Source organism: Plecotus auritus (assembly GCF_963455305.1).
Source record: "Plecotus auritus genome assembly, chromosome: 6".
NCBI lineage: Eukaryota > Metazoa > Chordata > Mammalia > Chiroptera > Vespertilionidae > Plecotus > Plecotus auritus.
The window spans coordinates 54,336,899-54,356,792 of NC_137773.1; the positions used below are offsets into that span (position 1 = coordinate 54,336,899).

Here is a 19,894-nt window from a genome sequence, read left to right on the forward strand (position 1 = left end):
CCTCAATAATAAAAGATGGAAAAGAGAAGTTTGGTGGTGTTTGTTCTTTCACAAACTCGCATCTGGAGAAAGAACATAACATAGACATGATTTCCTGATAACTGCCGTTGGTGTTCAAAATCTGATATTGTTGCAAGATAACCTGACATTGCTTCCTGTTTCTGAAGAAATGATTGGATGTGAAGCCAAATTGCTTGCTAAACCGGGAACTGCTCTTACGGAAGCACAGGAAATCCAGCTGCTTAAGCCGTTGTGCTGAGACACAAGACTAACTGTAAACTGAATGGGGTGCATGTCTTCCACTAGCGTGGCTGGTTTTGAAAACTGGCTTCAAATAAGTGAAAGGTCTAGTGTTATTGTCATAGTCGCACTAAAACTTATGAATAAGAATGATAGAGTTGGCTGAATATGAAGGAGACACATGTAACCATTAAAGCTATGCAACAGAGCTCTCTAAAATCTAGGGTGCTCCCTCTCTGACCTGGAAGTGTTTGAACAGAAACTGGGTGAGTACCCACTTAGATGGGGCATTGGTCAGGGGCCTGGTGGGAAGCAGGTGGCAACACTCAAGTTGGGTATTTTGAGGAACATTTAATAAAAAGACTACTTAGCAAAATATAGAGTCTAGTGAGCATATAAGGGCAAGTAAGAGGGGTGGGCAAGGGCCAGTACCTACAACTGAAAAAGAAAAAAGAGTTGCCTTTCCCATTTTGTTACCAAATGCCAAGAGAGAGGGCTGTGTAGAAATGGCTGCCTTGCAGAAGCTGAGGTCTTCAGTCAAGGGGAATGACCACCTATTGAGAACACATAGGGGTGCAGCCAGGGAATCAGTCACTTGATCCTAGGCTCCTCGCCCTATATTCCCTACAGCCAAACGCAATCAAAAGCCAAAGAGTGAGAGTTTGGTGCAGTCCTTAACAATTCAGCCTCCCCAAGCTCAGAGTGGAATGGAACTAGGTGGAGAGTGGATCTGGAGTGGGTTGTGGCAGCTGTCCAGTACGGATGCTATAAAAGAAATTCCTGTATCGATTGAAACATCCCTGTCATCCCCATTGATACTACAGAACTTGTTTCTATGAGTCTCAAAAATACTTGGTTATCTAGTTCAAACATCCAGAAAAGGCAGACTTCCTATTCATCCAACATCTAATTTAATATGTTTAGTTAAGGAAGACAGTCTTACTTCAAGAAGCAGCTTGTTCTGTTTTGAACAGCTCTAATATTGAGAAGGTTTCTCTTGCATTGATATTGGCCTTCCTCTAACTTGTAGTGGCTACCAGCTCTCTCTTTTGGAGCCATACAAAAAAAAGGCTACTCTTTTTCCCGTTAGCTATTATCTCCATTATAGCCTTTTTGTTGTTGTTTAATGGTCATGTGTTTATTCAATATGTATTTACTGAATGTCTGCTATGGATCAGGACTTCTTGGTGCTGGATATTCAGCTGTGAACAAGATAAAACTGTTGCATTCATGGAGCTTCCAGTCTAGTGGGGAGAGACAGACATTGAGCAAACAAATATATACTAGTAGTATGATGTCCAGGGGTGATAATTGCTGAGACCAACAGCTTTGACCATCTTCATAAGAGAAAACAATGGTTTTAGCTTGGTTGAAATTCATTATGAGTCATCTGTGTCATGCAGTTGCCAAAAGGCCTAATTCCATTTTAGGCTGTGCAAGTAGAATGCCCAACACTAGAGAGAGAGGTCATGTTTCCTCTGCTTCCTATTGTTCAGCTAGTCCTGGAGTATTGCATTTACATTCTAGAGGGACATTAACAGGGGATGTTTCTTCGGGGGATGTCCCCATTGTGGCCTTGTAAATAGTTGAAAAAAGCCATCCCATTCCCCACAGAGTGTTCTGTAGGCCAAACCTTCAACAGTTTCTCTTGTGGTGTGATTTCTATTCTCTTAATCGACTTGATCTTTCTGAAATAATTAATTTTCTCTTAAAATGCTGCTCTCAGAATTTAATTTGTTTCTCTAGGTGTGGTTTCATCCTGGGTAATGCCTAGTGGACTGTTTCTTCCCTTGATCTGGTTATTTAATTTTAGTAATGCAGCTGAAGATTGCATTTTTTAACAGCTGTGTTACTTCTCACTCTAGAGTACTGTTAAACCAGATCTCCAGCATTTCTCTTTGTACAGTTTATGCTTATACTTAAATATGGGACGCAAAATCTGTCTCCATTAGAATGCCATCTCACTGCTGTCCATGCAAAATTCTACATTCTGCAGTAAGATTCTTTTGAATATTGTCTTTCATCTAACTTTGTGTCAATTACAAAATTAATAAGCATATTCTCAAACTTCATCTATGTGATTATTATCATCATCAACTAAAAAAAAATAATGACACCAGCCCTTTCCTTCAGATTACAGCCACTTACTAATTAATACTCCTCTAGGATGGCCTTTCAAAAAACTGGGCACACTTAAACTATGTCATCCATCTCACACTTCTTCATTTCATCCAGACAGTGTTGAGGAATGACGATATATTCTATTTATGGCATTTCTCTGATACCAGGCTTATTGAAAAACATGTTAGGGTAATTGACATGAAATGGGAAAATACAATAAGCCATTGCTGCTCCCTCCTACCCCCAAGCCTTAATAGACCACGGCCTTGAAAACTGCAAGGTAGAATTTTGTTTGAATTGATCCTAGCTGACCTGTTTGGTTTACCCTTTTTGTATGTATCCTTTTCTTCTATGGAACCTCCACCTTCATGTGTAGAGAGCGTATCAGTTATCACGCCCTTGGTTCCTGAGGATGAGAGGTGGCTAAAATTTAAAAGTGGCCTTTGTTCCCTCTTTTTAGGATGGGTTACTATTTCCTGTTTTAAATCTCTTTCTTGATCAAATCTAGAACACTGAGCTGAAATAAAAGTTGTATCAACTGGCCTTCTGACTTTTGTGAAAGTTGTGTCATCTTCCTAGGATTTTTCTCTTGCTTCTCATAAGCTCAAAAGAAAGGGAGAGAATGGCTGCGTTGCCACTGCTGCCGGCTGTACCTAAGGTCTTCCCAGGCCCCTCCAGTCTCCTAACACACATGCAGGCACTGAACTCTTGCATTCAGCCTTCGGTAGTTGCCCAAAGCATTAGCACATTATTTTGGTTTGGTTTTTCATCTGCGAGCTCCCTGTCTGACTGTAGTGTTTTCTTTAGAGACCTCCTTATTTATGAGTTGGAAAGAAAGACAGTATTGACTTCATTCTTCCTGGAAATATTTTTGTTTTCAAAAGAGGTTGGTATCCTGTTTTCTAGGATTCTCTAGATTAAATGTCCGACATCTTGGCTCCGCTCAAATGCCCATGATCCCATACATCTTGCCCATAATGTAACTTGAAAGGGAAGAGTTACTGAGGCCATCTCTTGACTGGTACAGACAAGTGTCCATGGACCAGGATGGGGTTAAACATGACAACCCTGTAAAGTCAAATGACTTTTAACTGAGGGTTTGTGTTGACTGCAGGTTCCAGAAATGTGCTTGTGCTGATTGGAAGATCAGTATCTTAGGAGGGTCAGCATATCAGCTAAACTTAAAGACCAGAAGCTCTTTAACAGGTGTTCTGACTCCCACCTGGTGCCCACTGCTGTGGGAATCTCATACTTGAGATTCATAAACAGAGCATGTTCAGGCTTTTCAGATTTGGCACTTGCTTGGGTGTGTTCCGTGTTGATTTTATACTGAGTATCAAGTTTCTTTCCTTTGGATTATAACAGATTTTTAGTTGACCGAAAAAGTTGAAGTCACACTTAGGTTTGGTACCTGCAGCGATTCCCAGGTTCATGTGGGCATCATTGTCCACCTGCTGTTCCTTCAGAAGTGCTGCCGTAGCTGTGATGGCTTTGGTGAGCACTCGTCTTGGTTTGTACTGTTGTCCCGGTATAACTCACTCTCAAAACTATCTTGGTTCGGAAGAAAAATTGTACGGTTCCCTTGGCTACATCCCAGAATATCCTAGAAAGCAGGTGGTTCCCACTGTGTGGTCATAGCTCTGCCCTCTGGGCCTTTACTAACCGCTCCCTACAAAAAAAGAATCCAGTGACTTACAGGACCAGAAAACACAATAATCCTTTGAATACTGTTGTCTTCTAGGAGGGACATTTGATTACATAATCCCTTAGAAGGACAGAGATGGTATGCATGGCTCGGGAACAGCTTGCCAGTGAAGGCTTCTTAGTGATATCTGCTGAATAAATGAAGTTTTGATATCTAATGGGTCTTTTAAAGAACCCATGGACTTTTTGCAAATTGCATTGCATCTTTCTCTATCCAAGTTCCGATACTTTGATTTTTCTGTCTCCTTCACTAGAGGGAAGGCAGGGACCATGGCTCATTCATCTTGCATTCTACCATTGATCATTCAGGAGTATGGGTAAGAGAAAGGGAGGTAGTGCAAGAAACGGAACCGTGAATAAGTCCTGATGCTTTCTGCTTCCCTTTTAGGAATTGAAGCATTTGAACTGCCTGTCTAGGAAAAAGAAAGGGAGTAAATCTTTTAAGAAATGGCCTCCACAGTTTTCTGAATATGACACCTGATTTAGTTTCCCAGGTTTGTTACCCTATAGCAGGACCTCAACCTCAGCACTATCTGCAGTGCTGACCGGGATGATCCTTGGTAATGGGGCTGCCTGCGCATTGTAGTATATTTAGTTAACAGCATCCTCAGTTTCTACCCACTAGATGCCAGTAGCACAGCTCATCTTCAGCTGTGACAACCACAAGTGTCTCCAGACATTGCCAAATGTCTAGGGGGCAAAATAGCCCTCCTTAAGAACCCTTTCTCTACACGAGTTCATGTCTGGGATAGAGGCAGACCAGAGAAACCAGCAAATGATAGAATTTGGGGGTTGGAAGGGAAGTTAGAGATCTTGGAGCATGTTGTTTCTCCTGCTGCGTCTTGCCCACTTCCACTCCAACACACACCACCATTTTGTACCTGAAGAAACTATGACCCAGAGGGATTAGTGAATACAAAAAAGAAAAAATACAGGTATTTGAGGTAGTGTTGATTTTGGACTGTAGGCTTCTCTGTTTTAAGTTTGTTCACAGATCAGGCAACTAAGTCTACTTTTAAGCAACTCAAAATAAGAAAACAGGCTTATGGAAACAGATAGGGGGGGCTGAGGATTATATTACAGAAAAGGTAAAGGCTAGCACCACTAAAAAAAGAATTTAGTAAGTGTATTACCTGTTTTTCAGATTTCAAAGATTAGAGCAAACTCACTAGAATATGGCTGGATTTCTGGCCCAGCCCTGCAGAGCTGTAGGGGCCTCACATTAGACTATTTTAAGTGCCTGTGTCAAAAAAAGAAACAGAAAAGAGTATTTAAAGAAAAATAATTTGCCCTTTTTTAAAAAAAAAATGACTTGCTTTTGATATCTAGATAATTGAGATAATGGTCTACCTGATATTTCTACTGTGTGTTATGTTTTATAAGGGCATTTTGTATCTTACTGAGAATTCTCACTGAGAGGTAAGAACACCAAATTAAATATTAGCTGCTTGTGGTTATTTTAAGACTCATCTCAATAACTGAGGGAATTTGGTTCTCACACTTTGTACCTTTTGATTACAAACAGCTTTAAACAGGTTTATGTTGTCCTTCATCAAAAATTATAGAGGACCTGCAGACTGAGACGCTTTGGGATTGAAATTAGGCCATTCAGAGTTCCTCATGCGTGGAGGCTGCCTTTTGTTTTGATCCCTATCATTCTTAGTCTGTCTTTTTCAAGAATCTCCTGGAAGGACTGTCCTGAGTGAGGGCACAAGCGAAAATGGCAGGATACTGAGCCACCAGGTACACACAATACCTGCTCTTTGAGGTAGGGAGAACCCAACTGGCAGATTGTTGTCAGAACTACGTTCTGGTGACCAATGTCCTTTAATAGCCACAGTGATCACAACTCTTCTCTTATTTATCTCTTTATATATGAGCTGGAATTTTTATCTTCTTAAACCTGGCACCTCAGTTCTCAGTGAAACACCTTTCAACCATGGATCTGGATGATTTGTTGAAAATTCATAACTGAAAACATGCCATTCTGCTTTTAGTATTTGAAATCCCTTGGCCGGGAGACATTATTCTGAAAACAAATCTTCTGGAGGGCCTCAAAAAGTTAATTATTCTGGCAAGACACGCTTTCTGAGCTTTTTGAATCATTACAATATTATGCTGATTTATCTAAACGTGGATTCTGAATTTGACTAACTGTGGAGTCCTGGCAGACATGAGCATGTCAGATGTCTTGGCAGAGTTTGGGGCCTGAAGGGGACTTTCCCACTTCTTTATGTTATCCACAATCATAACATGTGGGAGTTTTATGAAATTTCTTCTGTTATACTGAAATGCTTAGCTTTTCATACTGTCCATGCAGCTCAGTGAAAACAGGCTCTGTGTGTGTCTGTATATATTTAAATGAAATGAAAAAGAAAAGTGAAATCCAAGAAATTCCTTAAGTGGTAATTATTTTTAGACCGTGTTCATGTGTTTCAAAAGATCTTTTTAAGTCAATTGATTGGAACTTGGAACAGAGCTGCCTATGGAAACAATAGCATATGTGGTAGTAGAGTTTCCAGACTAGCCCTCAAAATGTCTTTAACCCATCAAATGCTAACTTGCTTTGCAGTTCAAGGGACAGTGATGAGCAGCCTATCCAAACACTGTTTAATGATATTTAACTTGTAACGTGTTTCAGTGCTAGAGATAAAAGAAAATTGAAATTTAAAAAATGAATAAGGAGTAAATTTGATTTCTTTTAAAGGGGGGGGGGGGCGGTTGGAGGGAAAGTAGTTTTAAGACGTGGGGTGGGGCTAAAGGGCCCCAGGCAGACCTAAAGAGGTGCTATTAGCAGTTTGAGCATCTTGGACAATTGCATCAACCTCTCAAGACTCAGTTTCTTCAAATGTCATGAAGTCGTTTTGAGAATCAGAGCAGAAGATGCACATGAAGGTGATTTGTAATCTGTGGCATTCTATACACATATACAGTGTATGTTCCGGTTCTTTCCTTAATATATGAGAATTCTATCATGGCCTTTCTTTTTCTTGACATAGGTATTAGTGGCAAAACTCTTTATGCTTAACAGCAATAATAAGGTCCCGCTTAGCCTACAGACACAATATATGCATGCTATTTTGACTCACTTGGAAGACAGTATCATTTGCTTTTTTGAGACAGTTGGAATTTCCAAGGTAATCTCTCACTCCTCTCACTCATGCTCATTTTTCTAGTCTCCAAATCCCTGCTGTTCTTTGCTTGTCTGAGTATTTCTTTCTTAACCACCTCCTCGAGTTTTAGATTACACACCAGGGCTCACACTCCAGGCTGGCCTCCCAGTGGCCCTGGCCTCTCTCTGACCTGTGCCTCTGGCCTCAGACCAGCTCCACAGTCCTGGCCGACCCTGACGAGGGGCCCTCTTCTGCTCAAGGTCTCACCAGATACCAAACACAGGCAACCTGTCTTGGGGGAACGCAGCTTGGGGAGAGCTCAGCCCGGCAATAGTATTTTTGATGTGATAGGCCCAGCCGTGGGCCCTGATCCAGGAGTAAAACTAGAAGTGCAGTGGGCCTGATCCCCCAAACCCGAGGATCTTTTCTGGCAAAAGTGTTAGGAAAGGAAATGAGGATTCTGTGGCCATCGTGGAGAAAAGCTTTCCCATTCCCTGCCTCATTCATTGGGGCAGATGGGGGTGGGGACTACTTGTCTACCCCTAAGATTCACAGTAACCCACCAAACAGGCAGATCGAAAGGGGCTTACTAAAATATTTGTGTGTGTAAAAGTTATAAATTTAAGGACTAAACAGAATAATGACATTTAATATTGGAAGAGACCTTCTTAGAGGTCAGGAAGTACAACGTATTACTTTTAGAACAGAGGAATCTTAACCTAGACAGGTGAATGATTTGCAAGTGTCTTGTGCCTTCCAGTCATGAATCCTTTCATAGCAGATGCTAAGACACTACATCTGGGTCTTGTGCCCACTCTTTCCTTGTGTAAATTTGACACTGATCTTGCACAGCTATGTGCTGAGATCCTAGAATCTGCTAAAAAGACCAGAAATGAAGTAGGGGGGTAGCATACTATACCACCTCTGACTTCTTCCTTCCAAAACAGGGAGAAGTAGTAATATTTATTAATCAAGGCAGTTTGTAGGATCTTAGAAACAAGAAATATGACACAGTTCCGGCTCTTTTAGAGCTTACAGTACTGTGTTATCTTAGTCATTAGAGGGAGCCAATTCTGGACCATGAAGCACCCACCGAATTGCATATTAGTGCCTGGGTTCTAGTTTTGTTTCTTCCACTGGTTCTCGTTAAGACTTAGAAAAGATTGTGTACTTCTTGGGGCTTAGTTTTCTTATCCATCAAATGAAGAGATTGAATCCTAAAGCCCTATGATTGTTCATTTTGTGAGTCATAGTTTCATGATACTTTTTTTTTATTTTCATCACCAGGCTTTTGATCCCTGTCACTCTTTTTATTTCAAGAAATTCTTGGCCAAGATGTAGACACTAATTTATTTGTTGATGTGATAGGCAACTTAGCAATTTATTGACCCACAGGCTAGAAAAAAAGAGTCTGAAAATGTGTAATGGTCCATTTCTTCAATTTTAAGGCAGTACTAGATCCCAAGCCTGTGTAAGATCATTTGGATTATTATATACCTCATTAGGTTTGTAAAACAGAACATACCTGCTTTTGGATATTCAGAATCTTAGGAAGTACATTAGAGGATGATTATTATAAAGGAACTTTTGACTTTACAAAGGAATTGGACCACAGAATATTTTTTAATAGTGAGTTCCTCCAGTGCATTTAAAACGTAGTATGATTAACAGAAGCTTAGTTTATGTACATCAGAAATACACAGTTATATTTATAGCTCATAATTTTCTGCAGCTGTACTGATCATGTATACACCAAATATGCTTTCTATTACCTAATTGGGAAATTTTGACCATTTGAGAGGGTTTGGTGGGGTTTCTTTTTGTTTGTTTCGTTTTTTTGCTGTTGTGTTGGAATTTCACTGACCTTTCTTCCCTCATTGTCCATGTTCTTTCCAGTTGTTCAGGCGGCTCAAATAGGGGAAGTCATCACTGGCTGTTGGATGGGTTGCCCATATAGGGGATGAGCCTGTGACTGGGGCAGTAGGATGCTTTCTTCAAGGGCAGGAACATGGACTCTTACAAACAGATGTAAGTTCAGATACCTCTTACTAGCGTTCAGCAGGGTACCTAACCCTTACATAGTCTCAGTTTTTCATCTGTAAAATGGGGATAATCATAATAATGCTGATATCACATGATATATGAGAGCATTTATCTTTTATGAAGGGGCTGATATAAAACAAGGACTTAATGCAAGGTAGCTCTCTGCCCTTCCCCTCTAATCCAGGGAGCAGTCCCAAAATGTAGGCCTGGGAGTAGCATTGACTGAGGCCTCCCCAAGGTTTAGGCGGATGGGGCTGTTTGCACTAGCAGGATTTAACGTGGGGTAGTCTGGGTTCAACTGTACTAGCTCCGTGATCTTGGAAAACTAACTTACATGTTCAGTACCTGTTTTTTAAACTGTAAACTGAGGCGAATAGCACTTATCTCTTCAGGTTGTCGGAGATCCTCTGTTTCAATTTGTATAAAGTGCTCAGGATGGTTCCTGGCACATACATCTCTGTGTTAACTACAGTTCATTACAGTGAAAACCCTTTTCTGTTAGAATCTAATGCAAACTTTAAAAACATGGCATGGCCCTGGCCAGCTGGCTCAGTTGGTTGGAGTATTGTCCAGTACACCAAAGATTGGGGGTTCAATTCCTGTCAGGGCACATACCTAGGTTGCGGGTTCAGTCCCCAGTGAGGGCATATACCAGAGGCAACTGATGGATGTTTTTCTCTCTCTCTAAAAATCAATCGATAATTTCTTTTAATTGGCCTGGAAAGACGGTAGGCTTTATAAAGAGAACTGATCTTTTTCCATTGAGGAGGCTGTTGTTTCTGAACAGTGCTTGGCCAGTTTCTTTCACAGGAGATAGATTTGCTCTTAGAAGTCTGCACCAGTCTTTCATCTCTTCCTCTCACCCTGCCTGTCCACTCTGTACGGCTTTTGTTATTAATGTGGAGCAGTTGAAGTCACTGACTTGGGTGCAGGCCAGGCCAGCGTTTCTGTAGGCATATCCTTTACTTTCCTAGACTCTGGTCATGAACAGGATGATGGAAGGCAGAGGTACGGGGACGCTGTCCATGTAGGCAGCCTGCGTGAAAGGTGTGTTCGTTGTCTTCATCACATTGATGCTAATAGATCAGAATCTTACTTTGTATCTTAGCAATGTTTTTCTCCGCTTACCCTACAACCTTTATCTCTTTGGCCTGTCATTTTGCTTGTTCTCTGGTTACACAGACGAACGCTATTTTGTTATGTCTTTCTCCATTGTTGTTTCATCGTTGAAAAGCTTTTCTTCAGTTAACTAAATATTTATTTAAGGCAGGTAAGTTTTCTCCATGAAACTGTATATTTCTGTAGGGTACACACCCCGCACTCCCCCCCCCCCCCCCCCCGACACACACATACTTGGGGATTATTCAGTCTATATTGTCTTTTTTCCTCTGTAAATAAAATAACCCTATGGAGTTATTCATTGAACTAGCAAGTGAAGTGTGTTTCCCTTAGGAATAGTGTAATTTGAGAACACACTTTGGTTTTCTGCTCTGCTTTTTTATTAGAGGCTTGGGAAACTAGTTTTTGTTGTTTTGGAAAAGCAATGGAATTTTATCACACATTTTCCTGAAACTCCCTAGCTTCACCTTTTCCTGAAATATTTCTTTCAAAGGTCTGTTTTCCTCTGTTAAGAGGTTCCATCATTTAAAAAGTGAAGGAGCTTGATTAACTTAGGCCTTTTTACAAGCTGTTGGCTTTATAAAAGAAGAGACTGTTTGTCTGAGAAACAGTACTTGGGGGATCATATGACCATTAGTGTGAAACTTGGGCCAGTGATATGTTAGCTTGAGCCATTACGATTTTTTTTCCCCAGTATCTGCAAATAAATACGTGGCCTCGGACCCTGTTGTGCCTCGTGACTGGTGGTAGGATATACTTGGTCCTGTTATAGACTTTATTCTGACTTCTGTTCCCTAATTGTGGTGGTTTTTTTTTTTTTTTTTTTATGGTTTTAGAAATCTTGTGGGGTTTTTTTTTATGGTTTTAGAAATCTTGTTGTGAAATAACTGATTTCTAGTTGATTTTAGCCATTGCTAAATTATGACATGCACATATTTCTTTTTAATTTAACAGTTGTTGTTGTTTTTCTTTCTTGCTCTTTTATCAGTTTGAAAGCAGTAATTGTGAATTAGAATTCCTGGAAATATTTGTCCATAATGATATGTCACAGATGTTTGAGTGCTCTGCACACTCCCCACTCCATTTAACGTCAATTTAGTGAAGATAAAATGTGGATAATAGCTGTGTGTTGTAGTGAGTCTGGACCCTCTCCCCAGTGGCTCTGCTTCTCCATATGTTATGGTACCTCTCTGATCTTTCTGAAATGTGCCCTGTCGGACACTGAGACTTGAGCCGTTTAATATATGAGTGTCTGAGATTTTATATGATTTGGACATAAAATAGCTTGCACCATTTCCCAAGCCACATTCTACATCCTCTTACAGAACACAGTGAAAGGAGAAAACTGCCTTTGTTGTCATGATGATCTTTATAGAGTCTAGTGCTTTTAAAAACATATACTTTTGTGATATGTTATAGAACATTTTGAAAATGCTGGGAAGAAAAGTCACTTGTAATTTTACCACTCAGAGAAATACTGCTGTTGAAATGTTAACGTATTTATTTCCAGACTAATTTTCTATGCATATTTATATAGATATGTAGTCATTCCTTTATAAGAATGTCTATGAACCTTTTTGAAACCTGCTTTTTTTTTTTTAACAAAACAGTATATGTAAGAACATTTTCCATATCCCAGTTTATTCTTTGACAATATGATTTTCAATGGCTGCATAGTTTGGCATCCATTATAGTTTGGCTCTGGAAATACTTAGAGATGTTCCAAATAAAAAAGTCCATTTGGGGAGTGAGGTCTTCCTTCCTAATTTTAATATCAACAAAGAGCATGTTAATTTCATGCTTTACTCCAGGAAGACTTAACTGTTCTCTCTATGTTTCTGTAACAAAACATTTTCTTTAAATATACTACAGTCTTTGGTATAGCAACCACTAATTATAATTAATTTTTAATTAGCCATTTATAACAGATTCAACAAATGAAGTTTTCACAAATCAACATACTATTTAAAGAAATCAAACTAATTTTGAAGTAGGTTAAAATTTTCACAACTGAATTTGGGGTTTATCTGCCATTATCAGTGGGTGCCATTGGCTGTGCTGTAATTTCGGGGTGAACTTGACTTTCCTTGAGCCTCCAGGCTGTACAGGACAGGAAAGGCCATGCGGTCAGGGAAACGGAGCCAGATGGTCCCCTGATGGGTGCCAAGCTCCCAGCAGAGATGGATGCTACACCTGACAGCCCGGGGTAAACAGCAAATGTTGATGGCATTGCTCACCCTTTCCTGGAGAGAAAAGAAGCTAAGCTCTTCGCCTCTGCTGGCATAATTTGAAACTGCTTTGCAGGCTCTGTTCAGCCTGGAGTAGCAGGTGTCCAGGCAGTGAACTTCTAATGGGCAGTGGAGGAGGAGCAGGAGGTGGAGGCCAAGCTGGGGCCGAGTTGGCAGCCCCTGTGGCTGTCTCATGAAATGCACTTTCTGGCATTCTCAGAGCCTTTCAAAGGAATCTGGGTAAGTCGTTTAACCTTGTGTCGCTTTGGTTTACTTGGCTTTTAGAAGGGAGTAGTAATTAACCCAAATGGAGCTGTCAGTCAGTGGATCTTAGGGGTGCTTTTTAGTTTGAAAAGCGCAGAGCCATCTGGAGTCAGAGCCATCTCAAAGTTTCACCCTAGAATTGACTACTGTGGCTTGTCCTTGACATGAGGGAGCTGATTTGGGGGGAAGAACATGTTTGAGAGTCATGTGTCCCCAAGTTAATACATCTGGGCAGCTGCTTAGGAGCAGGCTAACTTGGGGCACATTGATCTCTCTGGGCCTCATCTGTAAAAAATGATCATCATAATAACTGCTTTCAAGATAAGTGAGAGCTTGTATTTTATAAGTGCATGGCACAGAATAAGCTTTCAGATATTAGTTCCCACGATGAAGATAGATTCGTGCCAAGTCATCTGACCACCGTGTGTGTTTGTGATTGATCATCGATCATTGGATAGCCCTACAACAAAGTGCTTTCCCGTTCTGAATACAGCTGCGTGCGCTGAGATAAACTGGAAAATGTGAAGCTTTATAAAAAGTTCCTCCAAAATATATTGACCTAAGCAAAAGTGTTGGGGGCTCTCGCTCTCTCTCTCTCTCTCTCTCTCTCTCTCTCTCTCTCTTCCTGTCTCACAACAGTCCATCTGGCCCCTGACTAGGACAGGTCCCCAATGGACACATCCCTTCCATCTTGTTTCTATGCCCTCCTGAGGGTGTTGTCCCACCTTCACAGTCTAAGGTGACTCACCGTGATCTCTTTTCATCTGAGAGGAGGGGGGTGGTCTGAAAGTCCTACAGTCATTTTCACTCACGTTCTCTTCATCAGAACAGTCCCTAACCACAGCTTGTCAGGAAGGTTGGAAATTGTCATCTTTAGCAAGCCAGACACCCTGTGGAAGTTTCGGTTACTATAGAACAGGAGTCTAACTGACCATCAGCCTGTCATTGTGAGTAAAATTGTATTGGGACACGGCCACTCGTTTAGGAATTGTCTGTGGCTGCTCTCACAGTGGGCGGAGTTGGTAGAGACCATATTGCCTGCAAAGTCTAAAGTAGTTACTCTCTTTCCCTTTCCAGAAGTTTTCCTAGAGAAAACGGGGAAATGAGTATCAGGGAAGCAGCAGGTAGTCTCTGCCACCATCAGGGACCTGGGAAGCAGGCGAGTCACTCGCTGCCTTGGAAATGCAGCCTGAGGAGGTTGTCCCTTTGAAGACTAGTGCCTCATGGGAGAGTGAGTTGGTGTGCTAGCGATTGCTGAAGAAGTCATGTTGAAGGGGAGATTTAAGGAGCCAGGCATGCAGTGGCCTGGTGGAGATGAAGGAGGAATTAGAAAGCTGCTTACTGAAGTGAGCTTCCATCTTTAACGTGGAGCATCACGGTGAGAGTGCTTCACCGCCCTGCAGCCCTCTTTGTCTTGCTTTGACCTCTGCTGCAGCCCCACTGTGATCAAAGGCTCTTAGCTGATGGCCTTCTCACTGGTCTCCCTGCACAGAGCCTCAACTTCCTCCAGACCTTCCAGGGTAACCTCCTGTAACCCCTCAGAGGACATCAGTGCATTCCTATGACCTACTCAGTAAAGGCCCACCTCCTCAGTTTGCCCCTCCAGGTCTTCTCCCTCGTAATTTCTGTTTTCCTGCACAGTCTGACACACACACTGGGCTCCTGCCTCACAGAAACACCTATCCTCTCGGCACTTTGCTATCTCCGTGCATTTGCTCCAGTTGTCTCCTGAGCCTCGCTCTGTCAAGGTGTTGGGGATCTAGGACTGTACTGGCACAGGATAGACACATTCACAGCAGGGCACATGGGGATGCTGACATCCTTTTGGTACTGTCCCCATTTATATTCCTCTTCCAGCTGGCCCCTTTCTCCCAACCTAAGGATTAGCTCTCCCTCCTTGAATGTTTACAGGGTGTTGTTTGTATCATTTGTGGCACTCGTGACTTTCTGTGGTGTTAGAGCTGTTCCGTGCATGTTTCCAGTCTTGTGGAGACTCTAAGGCAGGGGTCCTCAAACTACGGCCCGCAGGCCACATGCGGCCCGCCGAGCACATTTATCCGTGGACATTTATCCGTGGACATTTATCCGGCCTGCTGGGTGCCGCTGCCTGTCCTGCTTAGCAGCCGACTCGTCCCGGGCCCGCAGTGCGCATAGGAATTTGTTCTTAGTTTTTTTTAAACTATAGTCTGGCCCTCCAACGGTCTGAGGGACAGTGAACTGGCCCCCTGTTTAAAAAGTTTGAGGACCCCTGCCTAAGGTCTCAGAGGCCGGGTCCAGATCTGACTGAGCTGCTCAGCCTACACTTGCATCTAGTAAGTGTTGGCCAGTGTTACCGTGACGCTGTCTACAACCATCGCCATCCACAAATGAATGCCTCTCAACTAAAAATTTAATTTACAACCTGGAGAAATTTAATGGCAAATGAAAATAGAGTGCTAGTAATTGTGCTGAAAATGAGTGTGTCATGGAAAGGCTTCACCTGGAGCAGTTTTTAGCTAGTTTTTAGTGAAAGAACACTACATTTAAAAATATTTTCCTAAGATTTGAAGCAGTTTTTGAATGCAGTTCTATTTGGAAATTTTAAACAGTTCCTTGTACAGGAGAATATTTGACTTTGGGTGGTGGGCACACAGTGCAATATACAGATCTTGTAACATAGAAACCCACACCTGTAACCTATATGTTCACGTTGACCAGTGTCACCCCAATAAATTTAATAAATAAACAGTTCCTTGAAAAACCAAGACTGAGTCAGAAATCATCACTTTTGTGGGGCATAAGTAGGGGCATGTGAGCGGAAGTTCTTGAGTGCAGAGATGGGCCCCCTGCAGAAAAGCCAGGATTGGAGCATTTTCTAAAAGCTACTGACTGCCAGAGACATCACTACCTACCTAGAACAGTGATTTTCAACCGGTGTGGCGAAAGAGGCACACTGGTGTGAGGCAAGAATGTTTAAAACATGCAATACCTGACTACTTAGGGGCACTGACTTCTTTTCCCTTAGATTGTCAAATAAAAGAATGACAACTGCCAACACAATAGCTGTCTGGTGTGAATGAATCAAAATTATACCTTTTTTTTTTAAAAGTGGCAACAAATATAATATTTTAGTAATTTGTTTATGTGTGCCTTGAGATGAAAAAGGTTGAAAATCGTTTACCTAGAAGATTCATCTAAAATTACTCACATTATACTTACAAAGGTGGTATTTTCACAGCTTCGTCTTTCCACAGTCGTTAATCAAATGTAAGAAGAGCTTTTATTTTTATAGAAAAGTTACCCGATGGAGTGCCAAGTTCTTTTTTCACCAAGCATACAATGAGGAGACCAATCTAAATAATGAAATACTTGCTTATGCTGGCAAAGAATTCCCAATGTTCACTCATCTCCTGTTAATTAATACGTAGCGAAGTTGGCGACGATGTTGGGAAGCAGATGGATACACATGAGTTTTACTAGTAATATATTCAGGACTGGAAGGGGAGATACTACCTAGACAGGAGCTGTAAAGCTTCACCTTTGAGTTCACTAGCTGACGTTGGGAACATATAGTGCTTATAGCTTCCTCCTCCCCACTCCCCTGACAGAGGGCTGTCTGACAGGTAAGCACAGAAAGGAAAGGTTTTCTTTCCTTGCAATCTATGTGTTTTGCAATTATTAAAGAGTAAGGCAGTTCTAGAGTTTTTATGCAAGCGTAAGGTAGGATAAAAATCATTACCATTATGTGCTTTACCCCTGTTCCTTACCTCTGCTTGTGCATACTGTTCTGTGTCCAGTGTCTGGCATAGTACTCAGCCAGCAGTAAATGCTCAAGTTCATGTTTGTTGAATGAATAAGTAGATGGACTCTGGCACTTTATTATAAGAGGTTTCTGGAAGAGTAAATGGATTCTTAAGCAAAATTATTTCTTTAAGGGGTGAAATGTGAAGACAAAAGCAGCTCATGTTTCATTCCCCCTTTACCCTGTCAAGCCCCCCAGTACTGCACCCTGGCAGCTCTCCGGGTGCGAGTTTTAAACATTAGGGAGGAGTAAAGGTGTGTGGCCTCATATTACTGAAAGGAAAACCCCAAGGTTGTGTAAGTGTTTCTTGGCCCTTTCATAATAAACATAATATGAAACACAGCCAAAATGAGTTCCTTTTGAATTAATCCTGTGTCTTACAGTGGTTGGTTGAGGTACAGACCTAGGCTTTGTGTGTAACATAATAGAATTTTGGAAAGAGTAAAAAGTTTCATCCAGAAGGCTGTTTCAACTTGGCCCACTGTCTTTTATTCCTTTGAAGTTTGGGGGTATTTATACAAATTTAGATCTTCAATAAACAGATTAAGGCTATTTATGAACAAGCCAAATATAATTTATATCCCTTAATTTGAGCTCCTAATTTCTACTCTAGGTAGATAATCAATAACACAGAAGAAAAATCTCAAGTAGGGTGAGATTATACGATTGCAAAGTGATTAGGCTTCCTTCTAAGAAACACCGCCTGGGATGGGCCTTTGAACTTTGCATCGTCCAAATATGAATTGAAGAATTGTTTTGCCACTCTTTGTCCTTGGGGAAAAAAACTGCATCCTCCAAATCTGTGTTTCTGATTCTGGAAAATGGGAATAGAAGCACATTAATGAGATAATTCAATGTAAGGCACTCAGAACATTGCTGCGTGTAGTGCTTGAACCAATTATGATAAAGAGCCTGTACTGCTGGAACAGTGATTCCCAAAATACAGTGAATTAAGGGAGATATAACTTCGTTTACTATCACAAGGCAAGCATTCTAAACTCGCAAGGCAGTCATGCTCCTTGCAGTAATTCAGGGACCCAGGTTCCGTCTACCTTGTTATTCCACCCTTTCAACATTGAAGAGTCCATCTGCATAGTCAAAGCAAGGTCATGGGCACTTCTGTGTCCCAGCTTGAGGGGAGGAAAAGAGTACAGAGGCATCATGCCCAGTGACTTTAGGCCTAGGCCCAGGAAAGGTATCCATTCCTGCCACTCACTTTCCTTTGGGGAGAATTAGGTCACTTGGCCACATCTGTCTATCAGAGAGGCTGAGAAGTGGGGTTTCTAGCTGGACGCCATGTGCCCAGTTACAAAGCCTTCACTGTGGAAGACGGGAAGAATAGATTTCAGTGAGCATCTAAGGGTCTGCAGCACCATGCTTAGTTAATGCAACCATTATTCACGTATTAGAAAGCAGTAGTTCAAGTGAGGGTTTAAATGTCCTTGTTCTAGGGGTAGAGGAACTAAAGAGCAGCTGCAACTCAGAAGTTGTGTCTCCAGTAAGTTGTTAATTATTTTGGGGGGGAAAGGGCCCCTTAAGTATTGGATCACAAATCTAAGTAAGCCCTGAGGGAGAACAGGAAGGGTGGCCAGAAGCAGTAGAAGGAGTGGGAATGACCCTGATTAGCTATGCTCTTCCTGCCTCTCAGCCTGCCTGCTCTGTAAATTAAACTTAACCCCTTATCTGACCTGGTGAGAACAAAGTACACTAGCTTCCAAAGAAACTTTTCTGGGAGCAAGCTTTTTATTTCCAAGCACAGAAAAGAAGGGAGAGAAGAGGGGAATTGTACAGGGTAACATCCACCTTGAGTTTTCTCTTTGAAAGACATGCTGTGTGCTATGGAAAGGAGAAAATTATATAAATACTCTTTGAGACTATCTCTGACTTGACCCCATGGCCCAAGAAAAAACAAAGGCTAAATACACGAGTCTCTGCATGTAGCCATACCCCAGGTAAAAATTAACTATTAAGTAAGCAACTTTTCTCAACAGGAGAAATGCAGGAATTCTTAAGGACATCCAAGTTGGGGGTAAAGATCTAGGGCAGTGGTCGGCAAACTCATTAGTCAGCAGAGCCAAATATCAACAGTACAACAATTGAAATTTCTTTTGAGAGCCAAATTTTTTAAACTTAAACTTCCTCTAACGCCACTTCTTCAAAATAGACTCACCCAGGCCGTGGTATTTTGTGGAAGAGCCACACTCAAGGGGCCAAAGAGCCGCATGTGGCTCGCGAGCCGCGGTTTGCTGACCACTGATCTAGGGTTACAGGAAATATTTTTAGCCGCTTGTAAAATTACTCCTCACAGTTACTTTATTCTCCTGTATTTAGCCATTGCTAAGAAACAATAAGAGGGAATTAAATGATGTCCTGAGTTGCTCCATAGTATATGAAAAAAATTTACAATTTCAGGTTTGGCGAGGAATATATACTGGATTTGTTTGTATGCAAGTCATGCTCATATGTTTGATAACGGGGTGATCTTTTTTTTATATATATATAAAATCTTTTTTTAAAAAATAAATCTTTATTCAGATTATTACAGGTGTTCCTCTTTTTCCCCCCCATAGCTCCCCTCCACCTGATTCCCCACCCCACCCCACGCCCTTACCCCCCGCCACTGTCTTCATCCATAGGTGTAAGATTTTTGTCCAATCTCTTCCCGCACCCCTCACACCCCCCTTCCCCTGAGAATTGTCAGTCCACTCCCTTTCTATGTCCCTGATTCTATTATATTCAATAGTCCATTCTGTTCTTCAGATTTTTTAATCACTTGATTTTTAGATTCACTTGTTGGTAGGTATGTATTTGATGTCATTTTGTTGTTCATAATTTTTTATCTTTACCTTTTTCTTCTTCTTCCTCTTCTTAAAGAATACCCTTCAGCATTTCATGTAATCCTGGTTTGGTGGTGATGAACTCCTTTAGCTTTTTCTTGTCTGTGAAGCTCTTTATCTGACCTTCTTTGCTGGGTAGAGTAATCTTGGGTGTAGGTTCTTGCTGTTCATCACTTTGAATATTTCTTGCCACTCCCTTCTGGCCTGCATAGTTTCTGCCGAGAAATCAGCTGACAGTCGTATGGGTGCTCCCTTGTAGGTAACTAACCGTTTTTCTCTTGCTGCTTTCAAGATTCTCTCTTTGTCTTTTGCCCTTGGCATTTTAATTATGATGTGTCTTGGTGTGGTCCTCTTTGGATTCCTCTTGTACGGGGTTCTGTGCGCTTCCTGAACTTGTAAGTCTATTTCTTTCACCAGGTAGGGAAAGTTTTCTGTCATTATTTC

General features: G+C 41.5%; 1 protein-coding gene across 9 annotated transcripts in view; it reads left to right on the forward strand.

Moving 5' to 3' along the window:
* GAB1 (GRB2 associated binding protein 1) overlaps window positions 1-19,894 on the forward strand; it is a 120,388-nt gene that overhangs the window by 36,446 nt on the left and 64,048 nt on the right. The gene's annotated exons all lie outside the window — the stretch shown is intronic.